The sequence below is a fragment of the Beta vulgaris genome, chromosome 9 (assembly GCF_026745355.1).
Source record: "Beta vulgaris subsp. vulgaris cultivar EL10 chromosome 9, EL10.2, whole genome shotgun sequence".
In the NCBI taxonomy this organism is placed as follows: domain Eukaryota; kingdom Viridiplantae; phylum Streptophyta; class Magnoliopsida; order Caryophyllales; family Amaranthaceae; genus Beta; species Beta vulgaris.
The window spans coordinates 12,792,201-12,804,022 of NC_079210.1; positions in this window are offsets into that span (position 1 = coordinate 12,792,201).

Sequence of the window (11,822 nt, forward strand, 5' to 3'; positions counted from 1 at the left end):
CCTTACAACACAACCAAGGAATAAAACACATACTATACGAATTCAATCATTTACCGTAGTTAATGATTGTAAAAATTACATATACCTTCCTGAAATTCAACCAACAATAAATTAAAGGTTAAAAATCTACACACATTATATTATACCTTATATAGTCATATTCATAAAAAAATTGGAGTTAAATGACTCGAAATCTAATACTTGGACGCGAAAACGCCAACATAGGCCTAAAATCACATTTACGTTCCCGAAATTCGACCAACAACTTATGCAAGCCTAAAAATTTACACAATAGTTATATTATACCTCATATTATCATGTTAAAAATAATTTGGGGTTAAATGACTCGAGAAATACAAATTGGATTCGAATCGGCCAAATAGGCCTAAAATCATGTTTACGTTCCCGAAATTTGACAAAGAACAAATGCAAACCTAAAAATCTACACACTAAGATTATACCTTATATTATCATGTTCAAAAATAATTTGGGGCTACACGACTCAAAATCTAATAATTGGACGGAAAAGGCCAAAATAGGCCTTAAATGACCTTTGGTTGCGAATATGTGCTACTTTGGTTTCTAAAGTGATTTACTATTATCCATCGATCTAATCTAAAATAAAATAACATACTAATAAGTTACATACCATTTGAAGATCATCGATGTTAGTGCAATGGTTGACGATATCAAATATGAACCTCATCACGTAATAGCCACATGCAAGTCCATCATCTTGTTACGTACACTTTAAAGTTCATCAAAACATGCATCCAAATACATTCATGTTAGATGTGTATAAGTATGTAGAAAAATGATGTTTTTATATATATGTACAAGCAAATTACTCATATTACCTCGACTGATATCTAAACAGGAGCTTTTGCTATTGCAAGTCTTTGTCCAATAGTTTTCTTCATCACACTACATCAATACATCATTATAAGATCATGTAATATTAAATAGTATGTATATATTTAGTTTTGGTTAGGCTACCTATTTAACAATGATTTGAGTAGTAAGGACCCGCGTGCTTGTCGACGCAAAGAATCGAAGTGGTAGACTTAGTTAGTTGACAAACATATCGCAACCATTGTCCAATGAGCGCTACAACGACAAGGAAATATAGTATTAATCATAGAACAATAGAACTTAATTATCAAATAAATAGAAGTAAAGTGGGTTTAACAAACATACCTTTCAAAATACAGACAAGGATGATCTGATGAACTCCTAAACGAGATGATGCTTTGAAACTCATTTCGATGTAATCTTTCACTTCGACTTCGTTTTTTCAAGAAATTGTCATCCCGTAATATGTTTGGACATAACTAACCAAACATTATTGGGCCACTTGATCCAATCAATTCATTGTATAATAACCTGAGAAATAATATTGATTACTACTAAACTTACTTATTATGGAAGTTGAATTGAAAACTAATTAAACATATACTTATTATGTATAACCTCCTGAAAGTTTGTATCATGGAAATACAAACTCTTCCCCACATAAGGATTCTTTGATATCGACCTTAGAAATGAAGGTCGATGACTCCTCAAGTTAGTGGCATTGTTGCGCCCCCAAAGTAACCTTTATTGCACTATCGTCGGGTAAATTGCTAGCGTACTCATGCAACCACAAGCATGAAATAATAGTGAATCCCCGCTACAGCTCTAGATCGATAATAAGTGGGTTCTTTGCACATAAAACATTTGCCTTCACCTTCTTATAAGGTGAACCGACCTTCTTTGCCCTCATGTCATGTGAACCAACCTTTTTCGAAACCTAGTTATTAGTTAAAAGTTAAGATATTACTAACTATATATCATACGAAATAGAAAACAAAACACTAGTGGAGAAAACCTCATTTGTCACTTAGTTGTTGATGCAATTTTTACAAAATCGCATCAGAAAAAAAATTAAAAAAATGGGAAGGAAAGTTGGGAAGAAAATTTGATGCGGTCCTCTTGTAGACTGCATCAGATTAGAAAACTGATGCAATTTTCATAAAATCTTATGCGGTTCCTAGGACCGCATCAGATTTTTTTTTTAAAAAGGAAACCCAGTCCTGTCCTCGTGGCCCAGTCCGCTCCTTTCCCCTTATAACCCAGCCCAATTAGCTCCTTAACCCTCTCCTATCCAAACCCTAAAAACCTCTCGTATAACCCTCTCCCCCCTCTCTTATAACCCTCTCTCTCATAACGGCGCCTCTTCCCCCTCTCCTCTCACAGTTCAGTCATCAACACTGTCGTTCTTCATCAACTCCCATCAAAAATTCGTCATTTTCATCAACAACCAGATCCCGCCTCCTTTCATCACTCATCAAAAATTCGTCATCAAAAATTTGTCTCTCCGTCGCTCGTCGCTGTCATCAAGTATGTCGCTCGTCGCTCCTTTCATCCCTCTTCGTGTATCTTTTTTTTTAGACCTGGGTTTATATTTTTCGTTTTTAATTTTTATTTCGTTTCACTCTCTTACTTTCGATTGTAATTAGCTTAGTTTTAAGTTTATAATTTCATTACTCAATTTTTATTTTCATTGTTATTTTGAGTTTTTTTTCTAGATCTGGGTTTTACTTTATGTTTATTTCTTAATTTCTTTATTTTGTTTGATTTTTTGGTTATATTCTTGTATAAGTTTTCGATTTTTATTTTGTTATATTCGTTTAGTTTCTGTAAATTATGTTTTTTAGTTAGATCTAGTTCGGTTTTTACAGTCATTTTCAAAATTCATTCATTTACAATCTTTGTTTTCGTTTGTTTTTTGTAATTTTTGTTTGTTTTCATTGTTGAACTGGAATTGTATATGCATTAATTTTGTTAGATCTGTCAAAATTTCTTTTGGCTTACCACCACCATTGTTATTTATATAATATTTGTTATTAGATCTGAATTTTTTAGTTTGTATAATATTTGTATAATTAAATTCATTTTTAGTTTGTATAATTGAATTCATTTTTAGTTTGTATAATATTTGTGTAATTGAATTCATTTTTAGTTTGTATAATATAATATTTGTTATTAGATCTGAATTTTTTTGAAGTTTTGTTGCTTAGACCTATATATTGTTTGGGTTGCTTTTTGTTCTTTACTTGGTCATGCTCTATTGATATAGACCTGCAATGCAAAGCAAGTTTTTTTAAAAAAAAAAAATCCATGACCCCAAAATGTGATACAGTCTTGCAAAACTGCATCAGTTAGTGAGAAACTGGATCGATTTTGGACCGCATCAGTTAGTAAGCCCGATTTTGACCATCAGATGGGCTTTTTTCCTCTAGTGAAAAGACGCATATATATATATATATATATATATATATATATATATATATATATATATATATATATAGTATGTTAATCATTCTACCTCATCTGAAAATCGCACCAATGAACATATAACATAACTGCCAACTACATGGCTCAACAAATGTAGGTCTTCTGGCTGCGGTAGCGAAAGAGGTAACTCTTCAAAAGCAGTGACAATTTCATTGATGATGACCACATAGTGGTTATCGTCCACTAACTGGTTATGCAAGCGTAGTCGGTCACTCGGGGGCTGTGCATATAGCCATATGCTACCAGAATGAATCTATCACAACCATCCCCTCAAGCTAAGAGTTTGCATGCTGTCTCCTCTTTTGAAATGAAACTCCATTTATATTAGTTCATTGAAAAAACTCCATTGAAAAAAGTACGATAGTTGTTTAATAAAAAAGCAAATGAATTAAGTGATTACTTTCAACTCAAGTATTGGAGGTGTATCAGATAAGGTTGTGGGTGGGGTGTGGTGGGTAGAGGTGGGAGAGGTGAGAGGGGTGGGGAGGTGGGCGTGGGAGGGGTGGGCAGGTGGGGAGATGTACAGGGGTGGGGAGGTGTTGGAGAGGTAGGAAGGTGCGCAAGTATGAGGGTGCGCAAAGGGTGTGGGTGGTTGGGCAGGTGTACCTCTGCCCACCCTGCACACACCTACACCCACCCCTGTCCACCCCAACCATGCACACCCCTGCCCACCCACATCTGCGCACCCACACCATCTGCACACCCGACACCCATGACCACCCTTACACACCTCCCAGACCTGCCCACCTACACCTCCCCATCGTACCCCACACCTGCCCACTGCACACCTCGCCATACCACACCCCTCCCCACCCCACGCCTACCTACCCCACACCCATGCCCACCTCCCTACACAAACCTCCTTCCACACTCCTTCCCACCTCCCTACATAGACCACCTCCCACACTCCTTTCCACCTCCCCTCCCCACCACACCCATCCCATTTAAGTTTCCGAAATTCCACCAACAACTAACGCAAACTTAAAAATCTACACACTAGTTATATAATACATCATATTATCATGTTCAAAAAGAATTTGGGGTTAAATCACTCGAAAAGTACAAATTGAACGGGAAAAGGCCGAAATAGGCCTAAAATCACATGACAACTTTAACTACCTCGTCAACAAATCAGAGAAAAAATAAAACATGCAAAGAAATTAAACTAGTTACCTCTTAACACAAGTGATAAGAAATGAAGAGAGAAGAGATAGTTGGAACTTTATTTGCCTTACTTAGTCTCTTTTCCTACAATTAGCAAAACCTAAACTGCACATCTAATCACATAATCAATTAAGAAAAGCAAATTTAACTAAAAGAGTGGACATGGGTTATGCAAATAAGATTACACAGGATCATTTGACATCATTGTGCTACATCGAAAGAGGATTATGCGACTAACTGAGTTGTTAACATAATGCTAGCAACAAGAATGATTTACTAAAGTATATAAGATTAGCAATGGCAATCCAATCAATCACTCTATGGCCTCATCCACTCCAAGTAAAAGACCTATTCTTCCTTCCATAATACATCACTTCCACCCCCTGCCCAACATCCCCAACCCCCCCAAACACACACTCCCCACCCCTGCCCACCCTCCCCAGCACATCCCCCCACCGCGCCACCCCTTGCCCACCCTCTACTCATACTATAGTCTTTTTCATCCATCATTATTGTCTCATCTTAACGATTTTCACTCTCCTCCAATATCTCTCATTCACTACTCCTAAGTCCTAACTCCTAACTCATGTGAAGAAAAAAACACACTCGTTTCACTCATGTGAAGAATAATTCACCTAACCCAACTAGAGCAACTACAAACCTACCAAGATCAGTTTCCACTACATTTTGTAGTAATCATAGTAAAAACAACTAGCACCCCTAGCTTGGAAATGAACAATTTGCATTAATGTTTCTGGAAAGGTAAAAAAAATGTAAAAGAGGAGAATTACCGGAAGAGGAGGAGAGTAGAGAGTGAAGGTGGCGCTGTGTGGTGGTGGTGGTGTGGCGCATGCAATTAGAAACCCGAAACTCGAATTCCGCAACTAAAAAATTGCAACGGGCTTGGAGTATGCGTAAGAGAAGAGGAGAAAATGAAGGTGGCCTAAGAGAAATCGTCCTCGGTGGTGGTTGAATTAGGATTTCGGTGGTTAGTATGTGTAAGTGCGTGAGAGTGAGAGGGAGTAAGTTAGTGAGTGAGTGAGTGAGGGAAATTATGTAGTTTTTAGTAAATTAGTGTGCGTGCATTTTTTTTAGTCAAGGGAAGGGCAACATTTAGCCCTTCATCACAGCCCTTCTAAAGTGAAGGGCTATGGTTTTTGGGCTAAACGCATCCCTTCACTATAGTGAAGGGTTGCGAGCATCATTAAACCGCAACCCTTCCCATAAAGGGTTGCGGTTACCTAAAATACCGCAACCCTTCGTATCAAAAAGGCTGCATTTCTAGTTAAGCGCAACCCTTCATACTTAAGGGCTGCATTTTCTAAAAAACACAACCCTTCCAGTTTTTTCCTCGTGTGAATATTTTAAACCTATTGCTGCAGATCCTAGACAAAACCGCAGTAATAAGCAATGATTCTATTAGTGGTTCAATGGAAAGTTCTATTCTTACTGGAAGAATAGAATGAAGATTTTCATCTATGCCGAAAACTACCATGTATAAAGAGTTATTGAAGTTGATGATTTTGATGTCACAACTACTATTGACAAAAATGAGGTAATTCCAAAACCCTTCTCTGAATATGACAAAGCTAACTTTAAAAAAATGGAAGTGAATGCAATGGTTGTTGAACTTTTTGTGGACTTGGATCCATGAACACAATATATTCATGGGACGCAAATCTTCAAAGCAAATTTGGGATTACTTGAGGTCACCCATGAAGGAATCAGTGAAGTTAAGAGGTCTAAAATTGATTTACTAATAATCAATATGAATTGATCTTCATGTTAGATAAGGACAGCATATAAGAGATGTTTACTTGTTTCGCTAACATTATTAATGAGTTAGCTTCTCTTGAAAAGTTTATTTTATCAGACGAACAAGTTCAAAAAAATTTTAGGAGTCTTCCTAAGGATAGATGGATGGCTAAGGTCCCTGCTTTACAAGAAACAAAAGACTTCATCACCATGTTCGACTTGGAATAGCTTACTGGATCACTTATGGCTCATGAACTACACCTTGATACTGAGTATGGTGACATCTTCAAGTCTATGTCTATTGCCCTAAAAACTGATGATGAAAATGACTCTGACTCAGAAGAAGAGGAAGCAACTCTCATGGTTCGAAAATTTTGAAATATGTATAGGGACATGAAAAATGGAAACTTCAAAGGTAAAGGAACATAAATATGGCCAGAGCATTAGAATATTTATATTGCATATTTTATTAGAATATTTGTATTGCATTTTTTATTAGATCTCTCATGTGTCAAGGGCTCATTTTCTATATTTTGTCATGTGCTCAAAATTATTCAATTGCGATCCTGATAATAAAAAAATGTTAATAATTTATTGAACTGGTGTCATATTACTTTTTCCATTTTTATAGATCTACTCACTTGATCCAAAAGCCAAATAAAGTGTAAGAAAAAGTTTACTCGATATGAAAAGCTAAACTGATGTAGAGTTATTATATATCAAGGGAGGTTGAGAACCTAAAAACCAAAGAATGTGGGCCAAAATTAATTCAAATATTGTATACTCCTACCTTTTATCAAAATAGAAATAAATATATAAAGTAAAAATGGATAGAGTTATTTTATGAAAATGGGAAGTCAGAGTACAATATCATTTCCATGCCATAAAAAATAGAACTTGATAGTTGATACGGCTGGACTTCAATGTGATTCATAAGAACTTGATACCGTGCACGCGGCAATCACTCTCAAATATTAAAAGGACTCGTTTGGTACAATCATAAATGAAGGGAAAAAATGTTTTACTCGTTTTTTATATTTGCAACATTTTCTTATCTAGAAAGTTTTGTATTAATGAAATTTTCAGCTTTTGTGCCGCAAGTTGTAGTTTTTTGGTTCAATCATAAAAGTAGGAAAAAATATTTAGCAAAAGTTTTCTATCTTGAAAGTTTTTGTATTAATAGCAACGTTGATGATTTTGGTAATTTTATGGGAACTGTCTAAGTTCCATATCGATTCAATTGGATCGTTATTGAGTGTCATGCTCATATCAATAGAGGACAGTGACTTAGAATAAGTCAATCCATGATACTGACATCTCTCGCATGCCGGCTCTTGTGGAATACCTTAACGGTGTTCACCATTTTTGCCCTTGTATAATGGGCCTGAGTCTGATCCATTACTTACTCCAAGCGCCTATGGGCCTAAAGATATGTATTAAACGAGGATAGAATTATATCCAACCAATAGGAGCAGTGTCCCACCTTGTTTAGGACACTGCTGGCTCCTATAAATACCCCATGATCTGAGTCAAAAGTGTAGGCGTATTTTTGTATCACCTACGCGGGCTGATCGCTTATTATATTTCATTACCTCGTTGTTAAGGCTTTGTTGAAAACTGTTTTGAAAGAAGTCGACAACAATTCTTTAAAGGAAGAATCATAAACCTAATTGGATATGGAAAACCGTCTAGATTATATAGAAACTTATCCAATGTAGATTTTCCCATCATGACTCCATAGATGGTCAAAATGAATCAAAGATTGAGTTCGGGGGTGAAGGTACAACAAAATTAGGAACTATGTTGGCCATTGCTAGCCTCTACTAAATATTGATTCATTACATATCTTATGCCAAAGAATAATCATAAAATATATTTATACACCTAAAAATATTTAGTCTAGATTTATTCTAAAAACACATACAATAACTATTTTTTTAGTGACAAGTTATTATGCAATCAATTTACAGGGAACCTAGCAGGTTGTCCAAATTAATCTGATTAATGTTAGAACACTCCTTTAGCTCCTTGATTAACAAAAATTACATGTGCTTGTTAACAAAATAAAGCAGGAACAATCATATAATATAAACATAATGATAAGGCAAGCATATGATATACAAAGGCATGCATAATAACAAAATATAGAAAAGGGATTAGAATATGCAGTAGGACGATTCTATATAAAAATCTACATTAGGAAATAAACAATAAGTTACTTCAATATAAAAACAAAGAATTTATTTAAGGACCCTCAGAATTATACCTACGCGGTTTAGATTGTAGAGCGCAACGATCGTTAGGCGAAGCAATCGTGGAAGGGACGCAATGTGATTAAGAATTGATTGAAAGTGTTGAAAGTATTTGAGTGTTTGAGTGTTTTGAGAGTCGAAGGGACGCAATGTGATTAAGAATTATACCTACGCGGTTTAAATTAATAAACTTTGAATGATGTATTGAAATACAGAATAATCCTATACATATTTAACCAAAAATAAAGCATCAATGATGCACTTTACACAGAAAGACAAAAAATGATGCTCCTTTATGTTAATTATGAAGTTGTTTTGCAAATGCATGACACTCTTAGGTTGTAGAAGACTTATTTATATATGTCATTAGCTATAATATTAGACATATCATGTTATTTCTTACAAATCAGTATTATTATACACTTTCTACCCGTGACTTTAAAAATGACCACATGAAATTGGCTATGGCTGAAAACCGAACTTGGGTGATACAAACCCATATATGATAGGCATATCTTTGACTTTTATTTATAATCATTGCAAAACACAATTCAAGGGAAATTTTGTTCCATTTGACAAAATGAGTGTCATACGAGGTATAAATACCATACTACTCCCCTTTCCTTGACATACTCAGGCCCCCTTTAAATGATTCTCTAGAATATACCAAATATATATTTTCTACTATATATAGTTGATATATAGGATCATTTCCCTTTCCCCAGCTAAAAAAGTAACGTGATTGATTTTCTTGTTGCTGGCTCCTTGAGCCACCCCGTGTCCTTGCCACCGCCTAGTTGGTTGTTTTCCATCTTTTTTTATTCTCATTTTAGTAGTGTAGTCTCCTTTTATTTGGAGCCCCTTAGCTTGAACATGTCTATGACCTCGAGATGAATGTTCGATCATCCATGTACCATAATTAACCAAATTTAGTGGAAGAAATACGCTACCTATTGGTAGAAAATATGACTTGTTTTGTAGAAAATTAAATAATTCATAATTTACGTTTAATAAAAATGCACGGGATGAGATAGCCCGTGCAATAAAAAAAACTCAAATGGCATGATTTAAATACATCACGTTGATGTCATTATTTGTATAATCCATGTTATTTTAAATTCATTAATTTTACTCAAACAAAATTATGGTTTTTCTTTAAAGAATTATAAGAGAATAACATGAAGAATTATTATGATTACCATAACTATCATAACTTACTAATAGAAAGTGGTCCTACTCGACCAAAATGCACACTAAACCACACCTCTATTATGCAACTTAGTAAAATTAGAATTTAGCATATACTATTTTTCATATTGTATGTTTTGCCCTATTCAATGTAAACCAACCTTAAATAGAAACCACCCTCATCCCTTTAATTTTAGGAAAAATTGTCAAGAATAAGTCAACCTTTGCGTTGACCGCTTTTGACAAGTCAACCTTCATTTATTCCAGTAGCAAGTAAAGCTTGTACATGAATTTGCTTTTAACGAGTTTTTTTACTTATGACCTGAACAACCCCTACAATTTTGTTCAGTTTTAAGATTCTCACTGAACTTTTATAAAATTCAAGCAGTGCAAATATGTTCTAGAGAACAATTTAATGAGTTCTAGAATACACACCTGTTAAAACTGAACAAAATTGTAGGGGTTGTTCAGGTCATAAGTAAAAAACTTGTTAAAAGCTAATTCATGTACAAGCTTTACTTGCTACTGGAATAAATGAAGGTTGACTTGTTAAAAGCGGTCAACGCAAAGGTTGACTTATTGTTGACAATTTTTCCTTAATTTTATTCACATAGCCACCCCACTAATCATACAATTAACTTCAAATTGAACAAAAATATTGACTTCAATTTATACATGACATTCACCTATCGCCTATCTCTAGAACAAAGGGGTATTATAGACATGTATGTAGTTCCACTATAAAAATCATGATCTGAATATATAGATGTTAAATAAATTTAACACGCCAAGTTTGATTTGTCAATATTTAAACTTATAGTATGATTAATACGATTCGATAAGTGTTTCAATAAAATAAGTAACCCTTTCTTTACATTTGAAAATTTCATGTGATAGAATAGATCTAGTTCGATCTTGGTTATGCATTAGTTCTAGGTGATTATACTCCACTTATGATGAAACTAATTTTAATTATGTTATAATCTTAACATATATTTATTGAGATATAAAGAGTTTTCTAACTTTCTTCCTTCTTTAATATATCATAATTGCATAAATGAAATCTCCTAATCATCTACGAACTTTATTTAAGTTATCAAATAGTTACCTATTTTTCTTCTCATTGAGATCTAAAGAATTCCTTAAATCTGAACCATAATGTTATGATGTTATCAACTGAACTTTCCTTTGATCTTTTTTGTTTTTTGACTAAAATTATCTTCATAATCTTTTGTGTTCCTTCACCAAGTGATATCTACCATTTTGTTTGATGACTCAATTTTTAGCTTCATTGAAAAATTCTCTAACTTCATACCATGTGGCTTCAAGGATTTTGTTTTAGATATAGAGATATTATAATTAAAAAAAAATTAAATACATACTTTATTTAATGGTTGTGTACAAATTTAATAAATTTTGATAGTCATTATTAACATCCATTTCAACCAACAATCACGATTTTCAAAATTATGAGTAGATAAAGGAAATGTTAACACAACAATCTATTATATTTATAAATGTGATCAATTATAATGAAAGTGAAAATAAGTTTCTATGGACTTTACCTACAAAAAATAAGAAAAAATAATAATAATTGTATTACATATAACTATACCTTTACCTACAAAAAATATGCATACTTACATTCCCACCTTTTTTCGTTATCATAATGTTAACTTTCACCAAACAAATTTAACGACAATCTTTCATATGGCAAGTTAAGTCTCCCTCTTTTACAAATTATGCAACTTAGACCCGAAATTTTAGTCAAAGTAGATTAAACCCCCCCCCCCCACACACACACACACACATTTTATTCAATGCTCAATATGATTTAACCCAATTTTATTATATGAACATTTAATATATTCATTTCTTTTTTGTAGAAGATTAATTAACAGATAATATTTTATGGATTATATAATTGTAAGACATAACTATACTTTTACCCTATAAAATATGTATATGTATAATATACATAATACACTTTCCAAGTATTTTCTCTCTGCAACATGAACTCTCACCCCAAAAATTTATGGTCATCTTTCATGATATTTTTCATGATTTTCGTGATTGATAATGTATCATATGATTCACCATATCATAAATGCTTTAAAATTTAGGGTG